Below are 17,070 nucleotides of genomic sequence, written 5' to 3'. Positions count from 1 at the left end.
AGAATCAGTGGGAGCCCTGAGCTTGTTTTCCTTCAACTAGACGGTCCTATCTGGGGGTGGTGGGAGACAGTGAAAGATCATCAGGTGTTAGATTTTCATAAGGAGCACGCAACCTAGATCCCTCAACTGTGCAGTTCACAGTAGGGTTTGCGCTCCTTTGAGAATTTAATGCCTCCACTGATTTGACAGGAAGTAGAGCTCAGCTTCAATCACTGGCGGTTCACCTCCTGCTATGCAGCCTGGTTCCTAACAGACCCAGATGGGGTCAGTGGCCCTGGGTTTGGACCCCTGTATTAAATTACAGGGTATAACATTAATACATAGCAACAAATAACTCTCTTACATAAATCAACACCAATTAAATAGTAAAGTGTCTAAGCATAGTGGTGTGTGCCCGTAATCCCAGCTACTCAAAAGGCTGAGGTGGGAAGATCACTTGAGCCCAGGAGTTCAAGACCAGCCGAGGTAACATAGTGAGAACCCCCTTCTCTTAAAAAATAAATAAATAACAAGTGGAAAAGAAGCTTGTGTCTCCAACAGCAAAAATGAGAAGAAAGAGGTAAACTATTTAAGAATAAGCTTAACAAGAAATATATAACATCTTTATGAGGAAAATTCCAAAATACTACTATGGGACACAAAAGTAGAACTGAAGAAATGGAAAGATACGCCTATTCTTTGGTTAAAGAAACATTTGGCTGGGTGTGGTGACTCACGCCTGTGATCCCAGCACTTTGAAAGGCTGAGGCAGGTGGATCATGGAGGTCAGAAGTTTGAGACCAGCCTGGCCAACATGGTGAAACTCTCTTTTCTTTTTTTTTAATTAAAAAAAATTCAACATCACAAAGTCTCTTCTCTTTGAATCAGTTTATAAATTTAACTTCATCTTTTTTTCCCCCGCTTTAGACAGGGTCTCATTCTATTGCCCAGGCTGAAGTGCAGTGGGGCGATCTCAGTTCACTGCAGCCTTGAATTCCCCAGGTTTAGGTGATCCTCCCACCTCAGCCTCCCAAGTAGCTGGGACTACAGGCTTGGGCCACCATGCCTGGCTAATTTTTTGTATTTTTTATTGAGATGGGTCTCACCATGTTGTTGGTCTTTTGAACTCCTGGGCTTAAGTTATCCTCCTGTCTCAGTCTCCCAAAGTGCTAGGATTACAGGCATGTACCACCTCATTGGGGCTAACTTTATCTTAATAAAGTTACCAATGGTTTTATTTTTCCTGGAAATAGATAAGTTGTTTCTAAATTCATGCAAAACAACAACAACAAAAAGCAAGAGTAAGAAGAAAATCCCTGAAAATGAAGAACAATGTGGTGGAACTATCTCAATCAGATATTGAAACATGCTATAAGTTTCCACCAATTTAAAAAGTATTAATATGATAACACTGCATGACTAGATGGGCTAAAAGAGGAGGCCAGGTGCAGTGGCTCACCCCTGTAATGTCAGCACTTTGGGAGGCCGGGGAGGGGGGGGGGCTGCAGATCACAAGGTCAGGAGTTCGAGACCAACCTGGTCAACATGGTGAAACGCTGTCTCTGCTAAAAATACAAAAATTAGCTAGGTGTGGTGGCATGCACCTGTAGTCCCAGCTACGTGGGAGGCTGAGGCAGGAGAATTGCTTGAACCTGAGAGGCGGAGTTTTCAGTGAGCCGAGATCATGCCACTGCACTCCAGCCTGGGTGACAGAGTGAGACTCCATCTCCAAAAATACATTACAGAAATCTGATGTGCAAAAAGGAGGCAACTCAAAACAAAGTGGCAAGAATGAGTTTCAAATAAATGGCGTCTGACAACTGGATAGCCACCTGGAAAAAATAAAATTGAATCTACACCTCTCATCATGTATCAGAATAAAGGCAAGTCAATTTTTTTAATCTTAATTTTTTAAAAAAGCCATGAAGCTATAAGAAAACGTGAATTTCTTTATGAACTGTGATTCAAAATACAAAAGATGCATGCAAAAAAGTAATTTCTACTATATAAAATTTCTACTATATAAAAAAATTTTGGCCAGTATGGTAACTGATACCTGTAATCCCAACACTTTGGGAGGCTGATGAGAAAGGGTTGCTTGAGGCCAGGAGTTCAAGACCAGCCTATAGAGACTCTGTCTCCACAAAAAATAAAAAATTAGCTGGGAGGGGTGGTGCACGCCTGTCATCCCAGGCTGAGGCCGAAGGATCCCTTGAGCCCAGGAGTTGGAGACCACAGGTATGGTAGCACCAATGCACTCCAGCCTGGGTGAAAAAGTGAGCCCCCATCTCTAAATCAAAAATCATATAAGTGCATGGGAAGATATGCCATAAGCAATACTGAAAGACAAAGACAAAATGGGCAAATATATTTGCAATTTACACCATAGACAAAGGGCTAATTATCTAAATATATAATTACAGTAAATCAATATGAAAAGAATAATTAAGATCCATAATTTTTTAAAGAAAAATGAGCAAAGTATGTGAACAAAAAGTTCACAGAAAAAGATATACAAATGGCTTGTATGCATATAAAAAGAAAGTGAACTTCACTCATAATAAAAAATGCAAGTTAAAGCTAAACTGAGAAAGTGATTAGATCAGAAACAAATCCAAAAGTTGAACAGCTTTAGAATAGTTAACAGAATATGTGGGGAATAATAATGGGGAATAATATATGAAGAATAAGGTAATCTCATACATTGCCAGTGGGACTGAAAGATGGTATAACCATAATACAAGGCAATTTAATATTTCTGTAATCTTCAATGCATTTACCCTTTGATCTGGCATATTCACTTCTGGAGATTTTATATATTCCCCTGCACACTGACAAAATGATGTATGCACAGGGTAATTCATCATTGCATCATTGTAATAGAAAAAGATTGGAAACAACCAAAGTGCCCATCAATAAGGAAATGGTTAAATAAACTATGCTATATTCATATAATGGAACACAATACAGCTGTAAAACAAAGCAAAAAAATTAAGACGCCTTGGCCACTGAGTGGGATGAAGACAGAGAAAGAAAGAGAATTAGGAAGCCTTTTTGTACTGATATGAAGAGCTAAAGGATCTATTTTAAGAAACAAAAGGAAGGTACAGAATAGTAACATAATCTTCTACCTTTTATGTAAGCAAGAGGGTAAAATAAGATATATTCTTTTTTTCTTCTTCTTTTTTTTTTCTGACAGACTCTCACTCTGTCACCCAGACTGGAGTGCAATGGCAGGACCATAACTCACCGTGGCCTCAACCTCCCTCTCCGGCTCAATGGATCCTCCCACCTCAGCCCCCCAAGTAGCTGGGACTACAGGTGTGCTAATTAAAAAAAAAAAAATTTGTTAAGAGATAGGATCTCGGCTATTTTGCCCAGGCTGGTCTCCAACTCCTGGGCTCAAGTGATCCTCAGGCCTCAAACTCCCAATGTGCTGGGATTACAGGAGTGAGTCACACTGCATCTGGCCTAATTTTATTTATTTATTTATTTATTTTATTTTTGAGATGGAGCTTTGCTTCTGTTGCTCAGGCTGGAGTGCAGTGGTGTGATCTTGGCCCACTGCAACCTCTACTACCTCCTGGGTTCAAGTGATTCTCCTCCCTCAGCCTCCCCAGTAGCTGGAATTACAGTCGTGTGCCACCACACCCAGCTATGGCCTTACTTTAGGTTTTGTTAAATTAGGATAGGCTAGGTTATGTTGCAGTAACAAACACACGAAAAGATCAGAGGTCTAGTCCCCTAGATTTTTTTTCTTTCCTCCACAAAATGTCCATCCTGGGCCGACTGGGAACTCCATTCCATAGTTCTAGAATGCGTGTGTGACCTAGGTCTGACTAATGAGATGTGACAAAGTATCCCGGGGACCTCTGGGAAATATTTCCTCACTCTTGAAAAGAGACAAACAGAAGTTGACATCATTTCCGCTTGACATGCTTATATAGGATGTCTGGAACTGTGGGAGCCATCTTGTTTCCTTGGGAGGGGCAAGCTGGAGAGCCACAAACCTCACATTCCTGTAATAGTACAGGTAAAAATAGAAAGGCCCTAGGTCTTTTTTTTTTTTTTTTTTTTTTTTTTTTTTTTTTTGAGACTGTCTCTCTCTGTTGCCCAGGCAACAGTGATCTCGGCTCACTGCAACCTCTGCCTCCCGGGTTCAAGCGGTTCTCGTGCCTCAGCCTCCTCAGCCCTGGGACTAGCGTGCCACCACACCTAGCCTATTTTTGTATTTTTAGTAGAGATAGAGTTTCACCATGTTGGCCAGGCTGGTCTCAAACTCCTGACCTCGTGATACACCCACCTCGACCTCTCAAAGCACTGGGATTACAGGCATGAGCCACCGCGCCCGGCCTTGGGTCTTTAATTATGTCAGTAAACCTCTGAATTAACCAACTCTGGACACTCCGTACCTCAGGATTTCTTTGTGTTTTTATTTTATTTTATTTTATTTCAGTAGTTTTGAGGGAACAGGTGGTGTTTGGTTGTATGGAAAAGTTCTGCAGTAGTAATTACTGAGATTTTGGTGCACCCATCACCTGAGCAGTGTATAGTGTACCCCATATGTACTTTTTTACCCCTCATCCCCCTCCCACACTTCCCCCCGAATCCCCAAAGTCCATTATATCAGTCTCATGCCTTTGTGTTCCTCATAGCTTAGCCCCCACTTATAAGTGAGAACATGTGATGTTTGGTTTTTCATTCCCGAGTTACTTCACTTAGAATGATGGTCTCCAACTCCACACAGGTTGCTGTGAATGCCATTATTTCATTCCTTTCTATGGCTCAGAAATATATATATATATATATATATTTTTTTTTTTTTTTTTGATGAATCTTTAGGGTTTTCTAGGTATACAATCATATCATCAGCAAACAGTGATAGTTTGACTTCCCCTTTACTGATTGGGATGCCCTTTATTTCTCTTGTCTGATTGCTCTGGCTAGGACTTCTAGTACTCTGTTGAATAGAAGTGGTGAAAGTGGGCATCCTTGTCTCATTTCAATTCTCAGGGGGAATGCTTTCAACTTTTCCCCATTCAGTATAATGTTGACTGTGGGTTTGTCACAGACAGCTTTTATTACTTTGAGGTATATTCCTTGTATGCCAAATTTGCTGAGGGTTTTAATGAGAAAGGCATGCTGGATTTTGTCAAATGCTTTTTCTGCATCTCTTGAGATGATCATATGGCTTTTGCTTTTAATTCTGTTTATATGATGCATCACATTTATTAACTTGCATATGTTAAATCATCCCTGCATCCCTAGTATGAAACCCACTTGATCATGGTGTGTTATCTTTTTGATATGCTGTTGGATTTGGTTAGCTAGTATTTTTTTAGGATGTTTGCATCTGTGTTCATTAGGGATATTGGTCTGTGGTTTTCTTTTTTTATTATGTCCTTTCCCACTTTTGGTATTAAGGTGATACTGGTTTCATAGAATGATTTAGGGAGGATTCCCTGTTTCTATGTCTTTTGGAATAGTTTCAGTAAGATTGGTACCAATTCTTCCTTGAATGCCTGATAGAATTCAGCTGTGAATCCATCAGGACCTGGCCTTTTGTTGTTGTTGTTGGAAATTTTTAAATTACTGTTTCAGTCTCGCTGCTTGTTATTGGTCTGTTCTATTTCTGTTTCTATTTCTTCCTGATTTAATCCAGGAGGGTTGTATATTTACAGAAATTTATCCATCTTCACTAAATTTTCCAGTTTGTGTGCATAAAGGTGTTCATAGCAGCCTTGAATGATCTTTTTTATTTCTGTGGTATTGGTTGTAGTATCTCTTGTTTTGTTTCTAACTGAGCTTATTTGGATCTTGTCCACTTTTCTTGGTTAATCTCACTAATGCCCTATCAATTTTTTGATCTTTTCAAAGAACCAGCTTTTTGTTTATCTTTTGTATTTATTTTGTTTCAATTTCATTTAGTTCTGCTCTGATCTTTGTTATTTATTTTATTCTACTGGGTTTGGGTTTGGTTTGTTATTGTTTCTCTAGTTCCTTGAGGTCTGACCATAGATTGTCTATTTGTGCTCTTTCAGACTTTTTGATGTAAGCATTTAGTGCTATGAACTTGCCTCTTAGCACCACTTTTGCTGTGTCCCAGATGTTTTAATAAAGTTGTATCACTATTATCTTTCAGTTCAAAGAATTTTTAAATTTCCATCTTGATTTCATTATTGACCCAAAGATCATTCAGGAGCAGATTATTTCGTTTCCGTGTATTAGTATAGTTTTGAGGGTTCCTTTTGGAGTTAATTTCCAAATTTATTCTACTGTGTTCTGAGAGGGTACTTGATATAATTTAAATCTTCTTAAATTTATTGAGACTTGTTTTGTGGCCTATCATATTGTCTATCATGGAGAATGTCCCATGTGCTGATGAAAAGAACATATATTCTGCAGTTGTTGGGTAGAATGTTCTGTAAATATCTGTTAAGTTCACTTGTTCTAAGGTATAATTTAAGTCCATTGGTCCTTTGTTGACTTCCTGTCTTGATTACCTGTCTTTGCTGTCAGTGGAGTACTGAAGTCCCCCACTTCAGCAGGGTTGTTCTGTCATGAATTGCTGTAAGGTCCTGAGCTGGTTGACCTCCAGCCAGAGAGCACCAGAGCTTTTGGCCTGTCTCATGGAATTTGCAGCAGCCTGCTGCTGCTTTCAAAGGATCTGTGATTTCTTTCAGTTTTCCTAGTACACTCTTGTGATGGTTCTTGGAGCAAAAGTCCATGACATGAGTCTCCACACACTGTTCTGTCCATACAAATGGGAGCTGCACATCAGCCCTGTCTCCTATCCGCCATCTTCCCTCACCCGTTTTTTTTACTTCAACAATAAATCGTCAGCCTAATGTAGATGGGCTCTACCACTTACAGCAAGTGCACATTACTGTTCAGGTAGACCAAAGTCAAATCATGGTGGAAGGTAAAAGGGAAGCAAGGCACATCTTCACAGGGCTAGAGAAGGAAGAAGAGAGCCAGAATTTATTATGTGAGATAATAAAATGTATTTTTTGTATAAACTATTTCAAATTGTTTTTTCTGTTATTTGTAGATGAAAATATCATTTATAGGTTTCTTATTTATTTTTCTTGTTTTAATTGCATTGACTAGATCATCCAGTTTGGTGTTGTATAGCAGCATGAAAGCAAGCATCCTTGTCCCATTCCTGAGGTAATAGGATTACCTCTAAATTCACCACAAAGTATGGTGATAGTCATAGGTTTTTGGTAGTCCCTTTAACTAAGATAGAAAATTTCCCTTCTATAGCAAGCTACTGCAAGTCTTTTGAAAATCTTAACAGGTGTTAAATTTTTCAATTTTTTTTAGCATTTATTGATATAATCAGATGCTTTAATTTGTGCATGTAGCGAATTATATAAACTTTCTTTTTGTTTATTATTATTATTATTTATTTTCTTAGAGACTGGGTCTTACTATTTTGCCCAGACTAGTCTTGAACTCCTGGGCTCAAGTGATCCTCGGCCTCCCATAGTGTTGGGATTACAGGCATGAGCCACCTTGAGGGCCAATGTGTTTGTTTTTATCAACATTCAGTTTTCCATGCCAATAATGATCCTGCAAACATTATGAATGTTCCTAAAACTCAGTGGACTTTCTGTAAGAAGTATGGCAAGTACCAACCCCACAAAGTGACACAGTACGAGAAGGGCAAGGATTCTCTATATGCCCAGGGAAAAGGGCCTTGATGGGAAGCATAGTGGCTATGGTGGACAGACTAAGCGGATTTTCCAGGAAAAGGCTAAAACTACAAAGAAGACTGTGCTAAGACTTGAGTGCATTGAGCCCAACTGCAGATCTAAGAGAATGCTGGCTATTAAGAGATGCAAGCATTTTGAACTGGGAGGAGATAAGAAGAGAAGGGGGTCAAGTGATATAGTTCTGAGTGTCATCTTTTGTTTTATTATGAAGACAATAAAATCTTGAGTTTATGTTAAAAAAAAGATTCAGTTAAGATTCTTACATGCAATCGAGTGATGTTTTTTAGGTAACTCGTAATCTGTAATCCCTCCGACCACACACAAATACAAACTTTCTTTTTTGCTTGGAATATATTTTTTGGATCATTTGTTCTGTAGAATTTCCTACAGTCTGGATTTTGCTGATTATCTTTCTGTGATAGTGTTTAACATGTTCCTCTGTTCCCTGTTTTGTTTTTTTTTTTATAGAAAGTGGCCAATAAGGGTTTTTTAAAAAAAATTATTTCATTTCCATATTCATAAACTTAAGTATATTTGAAGTGTTTTAATCATTGTAATTATCATTTTTATTAATGCATGAAGCCTCTTCAAGTTGTTTCCTAAGCAATTTTGACACTCTCTCTGTAGTCTTCAGCTTTCTTGCTTAAGATATGACATGTTGGTCTAGGCTCATCTTGTATATTTCTTTTTTTTTTTTTTTTTTTGAGACGGAGTCTTGCTCTGTCGCAAGACTGGAGTGCAGTGGCCGGATCTCGGCTCACTGCAAGCTCCGCCTCCCGGGTTTACGCCATTCTCCTGCCTCAGCCTCCCGAGTAGCTGGGACTACAGGCACCCGCCACCTCGCCCGGCTATTTTTTTTTTTTTTGTATTTTTTACTAGAGACGGGGTTTCACCGGGTTAGCCAGGATGGTCTCGATCTCCTGACCTCGTGATCCGCCCGTCTCAGCCTCCCAAAGTGCTGGGATTACAGGCTTGAGCCACCGCGCCCGGCCTCATCTTGTATATTTCTTGTCCCAGACCTGGAATCAGCCTTTTTTCAAGTGAACATTGATTTCGTGTGTATGTGTGAAATGATGTTTAGAAACTACTATCTAGTTACCGGGGTGCTGACTACTGCTAGGTAGATCTACTTTCTAAACCTTCCTTGAATTCCGTTTTATCTGATTTAAATATAATCACACATTTTTTCATTGGAATATCCTTTTCCATCACTTTATTTTCAAACTTCTCAGATGATTTTGTTTTAGATGCGTCTCTTATAATGGTTTTCAAACATCCAATCTAAAATTCTCCTTTTTTTTTTTTTTTTTTTTTTGAGACAGAGTCTCGCTCTGTCGCCCGGGCTGGAGTGCAGTGGCCGGATCTCAGCTCACTGCAAGCTCCGCCTCCCAGGTTTATGCCATTCTCCTGCCTCAGCCTCCCGAGTAGCTGGGACTACAGGCGCACGCCACCTCGCCCGGCTAGTTTTTTGTATTTTTTAGTAGAGACGGGGTTTCACCGTGTTTGCCAGGATGGTCTCGATCTCCTGACCTCGTGATCCGCCCGTCTCGGCCTCCCAAAGTGCTGGGATTACAGGCTTGAGCCACCGCGCCCGGCCTAAAATTCTCCTTTTATCCATGGGCTTAACCCAATCATATTTAATGTGATATTGAGACATCTGAACTATTCCTCTCATTTTGTCTTTTCTACTTCTCCTGGATTTTTTTTTTTATTTCCTTTTGCCTTTTGCAAAATCAGTGAGTTTTCTTTGTCTTATTTTGTCCTTCTCAAAATTTAAAACTTGCACCTGTCACTTCTTCTAGTGGTTATCCTAACTTATATGAGTTTTACAATAAATTTTACTGATTTCTTCAATAAGATACTGCTTCATATATTTCTTTTTTTGTTTGTTTGTTTTGTTCTGTTTTTGTTTTCTGGTTAAGTTCATTCTCTCTTAATTAATTGTGGATGGTAAATTTTCCAGATCCTTGAATATTTATAAATGTATTTTTTTTTGCATTTACACTTAATAGTTTAGCTGGATATAGAATTCTAGGTTTGTAACCATGTTCTCTCAAAATGTTGAAGATGTATTTATATTGCCTTCTTGTATGCAATGCATTTTTACTGAGAATTCTGATATTAGTCTTTGCAGAAAAATTTTTAAAAATCTTTGGATGCTTTTAGAATTTCTCCTTACACTTGTTCTAAAATTTCACTATTTGTATCTAAGTGTAGTCATTTCTATTCATCCTACTCAGTTTTCAACTGGAAGATTTGTGCTTTTATTCAACTCTGGAAATTTTTCTTTTAATATGTTTTTAATTTTTCCTCTCTCTCATATTTTCAATTTTTTATTTTCTTCTGGAATGTGAATTGATAGATTTGGGAGCTTTGGTTCTACCCTCCATGTTTCTAAACATTTCTTTCATAATTTTTCTCTGTCTTCTTATACTACATTCTGGGATAATCCCTCAGCTATTGTTTCTAGCTCAATATACAGCTCTTCATCCGTATTCATTCTACCATTTCCCTCTCTTCTGAATACTTTTCACTTCCAAGATCCCTATTTGATTCTTTTTCATAATTTCCTTCTTGTCTTATGGATTCAATTGTCTTTTATCCCTGTGATGAAAGGTTCATTATACTTCTCTTAAAATCACCTTCTGCGAGTTCTAGTATTTGTTTCTCAGATATTATAGTCATTTGTTTCATTTCGTGCTTCTCTTTTACGATGCGTTAGTAATTCTTGGCTCTGTGCACATCTTTTCCTTTGAGATTCTCTGTTGCCCCAACTAGGGGAGCTGTTTATTGCAACCTTCTTCCAGCAGCTGTGGAGGAAGATGATGGGGATGGGCCCAGATATAGCCTTCTGAATCTGAAAAGACTGTTTCTCCTGGGTGTCAGCAGCCTACTAAGACATTGCCTAGGGACATAAGGATTTCCCCTCACTTCTGAGAGCAGAGATACCTCTGCTAACCACTGCATACACAAAGTAGAAAGTGGGAAGGGGCAGAAGTATCAGGCTTCTCCTACCCAAGTGTACAGTACTGGGTTAAATAGTAACCCTGCACAATTCATGTTCACCCAGAGTCTTATTTGGAAATATTGTCTTTACACAGAGACTTGGTGTCTGTGTCCAAATCGCTATCTCTGTCTTCCCAGTGGGGAGAAGACCATGTGAAGACAGAGATTAGAGTGATGGGTGCACAAGCCAAGCCATGCCAGAGACTGACAGTAACCACCTGAAACTAGAGCCTTCAGAGAGATCAGTTGCCTGCTGACACCTTGATTCTGGACTTCTAGCCTTCAAAACTATAAGAGAATGAATATCTATTGTTTAAGCGTCCCAGTTTGTGGTACTTTGTGATGGATGCCCTAGGGAACTGATACATCAAGTAACCTTACCAATCACTCCTGTCCCACTCTCCACCCATTTTTCATCTTTCCAATTTTTAACTGTAAGATTCTCAAGTTCATGATAATGTAGAAGCCTTTTCCATCTCTCTTATAGGTGACAATAACAAACTGACCCCATATCACCCCCTGCTTTTAGCCAAGAGAAAGAAATTTACCACAAGACGGTCTTTCCTACTTGGCGCACTTGCAGTTGAAACTCAGTGCTCCCTCCTAGATATCAGGTCATTGTGATTCCACTCTTTGAGTCTCAGTTGATTCATCTAGAAAATAGGAATGATGATACTACCTCTTACCCAACAGAATTATCGTGAAGATCCATAAAGATAAGTGCCTTCGTCCATTTTCTATTGCCTTTTTTTTTTTTCTTGTCTTGCTCTGTCAGGCAGACTAGAGTGCAGTAATGCCATCTCTGCTCACTGCAACTTCCCCCTTCTGGGTTCAAGCAATTCTCATGGCTCAGTCACCTGAGTATCTGGGATTACAGGCATGTGCCACCATGCCCAGCTAATTTTTGCATTTTTGGTAAGGAGGTTGTTTTGCCAGGCTGGTCTCAAACTCCCAGCCACAGGTGATCCGCCCACCTTGGCCTCCCAAAGGGCTGGAATTATAGGCATGAGCTTCTGCGCCCAGCCTGTTTTCTGTTGCTTATAGAATACCTGAATCTGGGTAATTTATAAAGAAAAAAACAATTATTTCTTATAGTCATGGAGGCTGAGAAGTCCAGGGTCAAGGGGCCACATCTGGTGAGGACCTTCTTGCTGGTGAGGACTATGCAGAGCCCCAAGGTGGCATAGGGCATCACGTGGCGAGGGGGCTGAGGATGCTAGTTCAGGTCTCTCTTCCTATTCTAATAAAACCACCAGTCCTACTCCCAGGATAGCCCACTAATCCATTAACCCCCTGATCAACTAATCCCTTCATGAGAGCAGAGACCTCATAACCCAGTCACCTCTTAAAGACCCCCTCCTTAATATTACCATGTTGGAGATTAAATTCCAACATAAGTTTTGAAGGAAATAAATATTCCAACCATAGCAATAAGTTTGGCAAACCTCTTGCAACAGAGCCTGACTCAGAGTTGGGGCATCGTATTTTCCTTATGCTAAGTGCCACTAAGATAATATTAGCAACTATGACACATATAGAAAGTAATACGTGTCATCACAACTTTTGCACTGGCTACTCTATTCTGTGAAGATACTTTGAGAAAATAACATAAACTACTGAAACTTCTTTATGCTTGAAAAATGTTCATCATAGTAATCCTTTAAAAAACACTGACAGTAACCTGAATAGCCAAAAATGGGGGAATGAGTACATTAATCTGCATCTTCCAATGTATATTTTTTTACTGTGCAAATGTTCTTTATCAATTCATGTATATAAATATACTTATAAAACTTACAGTATTTTAAAATATTTTGTAATTTCATTTTCTTTTTATTTAACAGACACACGTAATGCTTATTACATACCAGGCACTGTTCTAGGCATTGTTACAGGCACTTCAAAAATATTTAGAATATTATAAATATTAGCTCATTGATATATGTTTTATAATTTTTTGTGAAATTTTTTATGTTTAAAAAGTATTACAATTCTACAAAAAATATTAATTTAATATAATCTTCAATAATATGTTATTAAGACAAAATTCAACTTTCTGTTTAACATGTGACACATACTTTAAATCAATAATGTAAGACAAAATATAGTTTGTGATTTACATTTTGAAATGAAATTATTATGGTCAGTTTAGGGACCAAGCCTATATTCAGTATAGATTAAAAGTAACTACATGCAGCTGGGCCCAGTGGTTCATGCCTGTAATCCCAACACTTTGGGAGGCTAAGGTGGGTGGATCTCCTGAGGTCAGGAGTTCAAGACCAGCCTGGCTAAAATGGTGAAATCTCGTCTCTACTAAAAATATAAAAATTAGCTGGGCATAGTGGCACATGCTTGTAACCCCAGCTTCTCGGGAGGCTGAGGCATAAGAATCACTTGAACTCAGGAGGCAGAGGTTGCAGTGAGCCAAGATCAAACCACTGCACTACAGCCTGGGCTACAAAGTAAGACTCTGTCTCAAAAAATAAAATAAAATAAAATTAACTACATGCTATGGCAGTTAAATGGACAAAAGATATTGTAATTGCCTAATGTTTAGAATGTTTGCATTTTAGCTTAAAATATCAACTTTTTTAATTAAAAATTTCTTTTCACGTCAGATGAGTAATGTGGCTGATGTCATAACAAAGAAGTTTGAAGGAGTCACATCTCACATATTAGCATGAAAACCCAATCATTGCCCTTATGAATCACAAACTTTGGATCTCAACTGTTTTATTTTTGGACATTTTATACTTTGTTTCAAAACAAAGAGATGAGAGAGATTTCAGGCTGTCATTTGCAAACAATTTTCTACAAGTACATTTGGAAATGGAATTGGGGTATGGATAATCATTATTCCCAGTAAACGAATTGTTCCTTGCTATAGTTTGAATGTGTCCCCTAAATTTCTTTTCTTTTCTTTTCTTTTCTTTTCTTTTTTGAGACAGAGTCTCACTCTGTCATCCAGGCTGGAGTGCAGTGGTACAATCTCAGCTCACTGCAACCTCCACCTCCCGAGTTCAAGCAATTCTGCGTCAGCCTCCCGAGTAGCTGGGATTACAGGCACCCGCCACTATGCCTGGCCAATTTTTGTATTTTTTGTAGAGATAGGGTTTCACCATGTTGGCCAAGCTGGTCTCAAACTCCTGACCTCAGGTGATCCGCCTGCCTCAGCCTCCCAAAGTGCTGGGATTACAGGCATGAGCCACTGCGCCCGGCCAGCATAATGTTTTTAAGGTTCATCCATGTTATAGCATGCATCCATGTGGAATTTATAACTGTCCAATAGACTTCTTAGGTGTTAGTCCCCAGTGTGTTGTGCTGAGCGAGATATGGACTGACGAACTGGCTTATTATCTCCACTAACCCTGTGTGTATCCACGTGACACACACCCAGAGGCTCTCACGCTGCTCAGCTTTAAAGGGGCAATATTTTAAATAAAAAACTGAGCTACTTTTTACTTTTCAAAATTAAAACAAATGCCATTGTTGTCTTTGACAATATGACTCCCCTGGAATGATGTTCATGAATCCTCTAGAAAATCATGAGCACCTTATGGGACCCCCATGAAATGGACCTTTTTGCAGCCATTAGATGTGATGCTCATGAAGACAAAATGTATGAGAAAAATGTTTATGATCTAATGTCACAGGGGAAAGTGTAATACAAGGTCATAGTATGCTATGAAAATTAGAGGAAGACCATTTAAAACTACGTAAAGGCCGGGCGCGGTGGCTCACGCCTGTAATCCCAGCACTTTGGGAGGCCGAGGCGGGCGGATCACAAGGTCAGGAGATCGAGACCACGGTGAAACCCCGTCTCTACTAAAAATACAAAAAATTAGCCGGGCGCGGTGGCGGGCGCCTTTAGTCCCAGCTACTCAGGAGGCTGAGGCAGGAGAATGGTGTAAACCCAGGAGGCGGAGCTTGCAGTGAGCCGAGATCGCGCCACTGCACTCCAGCCTGGGCAACAGAGCGAGACTCTGTCTCAAAAAAAAAAAAAAAAAAAAAAAAAAACTACGTAAAGATACTTCTGGTAAAAAGACAGAAAGGGAATGTACAAAATAATTAACAATACCATGCTGGATGGTAGAACCATGGGTACATATTTTTCCTTCCTGAACTTTCCAAAGATCTGTAATGTGCTTATATTACTTTCATAATTTAAACCATGATCACTGGCCTTGAGCAGCTTTTTGCTCAAGTCAACCTTGGTTCAGGCCATCACAAAAGTACATGCAGACCCTCATGTATCTATAGATAGGAATCTTTAAGTTAAATGATTGGAAAATTACACAGGAACCACTTTCTAATGTTCACTTTGGAAAGGTAACTGCCATTGGCTTGCCTTTTAGAGGACAGCTTCTTTTAATGAGGCCCTTTTTGTACTTCATTAATCCACCCCCAATGGCCTTTAATTAGACCAAATTCTGATTCCCATACACTTCTTTTTCTTTTTCTTTTTTTTTTTTGAGATGGAGTCTCGCTCTGTCACCCGGGCTGGAGTGCAGTGGCCGGATCTCAGCTCACTACAAGCTCCGCCTCCCGGGTTTACGCCATTCTCCTGCCTCAGCCTCCCGAGTAGCTGGAACTACAGGCGCCCGCCAACTCACCCGGCTAGTTTTTTTTTGTATTTTTAGTAGAGACGGGGTTTCACTGTGTTAGCCAGGATGGTCTCGATCTCCTGACCTCGTGATCCACCCGTCTCAGCCTCCCAAAGTGCTGGGATTACAGGCTTGAGCCACCGTGCCCGGCCATACACTTCTTTAAACAAAAGAACAGTACATTCATGTAATGTACCAGCCCACCTATTTTAATGTGTAGGGACGGACGTCGGCTTTGTTGTTCAGGAGGTCTGAGGTCTAACCGTAGCTGTGTGGACTCTGGCAAGTGAAACTCCCCTCTGAACTTTTTTCTTTCTCATCTGTCCCATGTGAATGGGAGTCCTGACTTCGATGGAGCTCGAAGCGAGAAGGAAATTCGCAGTTCCTTAAATGATCTCTGTATTTCTCATAAGTAGACATACTCAGGCTGAAAAGCAGGAAAGTAGAAGTGTGATCAAAAGCCTGGGAAGCAGGAAAGGGAAGTGTGATAAAAAAGGGTACATATGAAAATAAGCAAGACAGGAGAGAAAGCACCAGAGGGTGAATCTCAGGAGATCTGAATTCTACTCCCAGCTCTGCCACTGGTCACTGGCGATCCTGAGTTAGCCATTTCCCTTCTTTAGGGCTCAGTTTCTTCTTCTGTGAAATTAGGTGACAGGTCCAAGGCCCTTTTGGTGACAAATCCTTTTTTTTTTTTCTTTTTTGAGATGGAGTTTCACTCTTATTGCCCAGGCTGGAGTACAATGGCTCGATCTCAGTTCACCGCGGCCTCTGCCTCCTAGGTTCAAGCGATTCTCCTCCCTCAGCCTCCCAAGTAGCTGCGATTACAGGCATGCGCCACCACGCCCTGCCAATATTGTATTTTTAGTAGAGACAGGGTTTTTCCATGTTGGTCAGGCTGGTCGTGAACTCCCAACGTCAGGTGATCCATCCACCTTGGCCTCCCAAAGTGCTGGGATTACAAGCAGGAGCTACCGAGCCCGCCCTCTCCCTCCCGTCACAAATTCTATTAATATTTGATGCTGTATCATAGGACAAAGATTGCCTATTTAGCTTTATTTGGTTCTTACAGGACCTCTTTGTTATTCAAAGGACTCAGCAAAATGTTGACTTTTTAATCTTTTAATTCATTCTCCCGTCATCTGTGAAGTAAATCAGAGGAGAAAATCCAGATCAACATTCCCATCTAAGTCAGTTTCTTGAGTCTGATACTTAACAAACAATAAACTGATGAATCATGAGATGGCTTTGGAAAATATTAGACACTTAAATCTTCTCAACATTTTTCAGGAAATAGGCTGTAAATGGGGAAAGAAAAAAATGTAAATGTGTTCAAGATGGAGAATTGTCTTAAATAAAAATAACTACATTTTATTTTTAAATTTAAAAAAAATACTTCCCCTGCAAGAACACTTAGGATGAGAACAAAAATACTATTAGGGTTTTTTTTTCCTTTAGAACTTCCAGCCAACTCTTGCTAAACAGAGCATTTTGGAAAATTTGCATCATGGCTGCAGATTCAGGCAAGGAGGATGGTTGGGATGAGTGACTTTTCCATCCACTTTCCCGGTTACTTGGTTTCCCTGAGGGTGCCACTCTGCTCTAAAACCAAACGCCATCGTCATCAGGGGAAGGTGTGGGGTAAAAGCATAGAGGTAGCAACATTTATCTTCCGGCTCAGTACCTGGTTCTCTCCTGCGGTGGCAACTCCTCTAAAAAGGTGCCCACTACACCCGTAGTCTTTTTTGTTTCTTTATTTTTTT

The 17,070-nt window shown here is 39.8% G+C and overlaps 2 pseudogenes; one reads left to right on the top strand and one right to left on the bottom strand.

The window, feature by feature from the left end:
• The first annotated feature begins 7,565 nt into the window (after window positions 1–7,565).
• Window positions 7,566–7,923, top strand: LOC107129448 (large ribosomal subunit protein eL42-like; annotated as a pseudogene).
• Window positions 7,924–13,315: 5,392 nt separating this feature from the next.
• LOC123573264 (small nucleolar RNA U13) lies at window positions 13,316–13,426 on the bottom strand (annotated as a pseudogene).
• Between the last annotated feature and the right edge of the window lie 3,644 nt (window positions 13,427–17,070).

This window comes from Macaca fascicularis, chromosome 4 (genome assembly GCF_037993035.2).
Source record: "Macaca fascicularis isolate 582-1 chromosome 4, T2T-MFA8v1.1".
In the NCBI taxonomy this organism is placed as follows: Eukaryota; Metazoa; Chordata; class Mammalia; order Primates; family Cercopithecidae; genus Macaca; species Macaca fascicularis.
The sequence above is the reverse complement of the archived record's forward strand: the minus strand, read 5'-3'. Positions and strand labels throughout refer to the sequence as shown.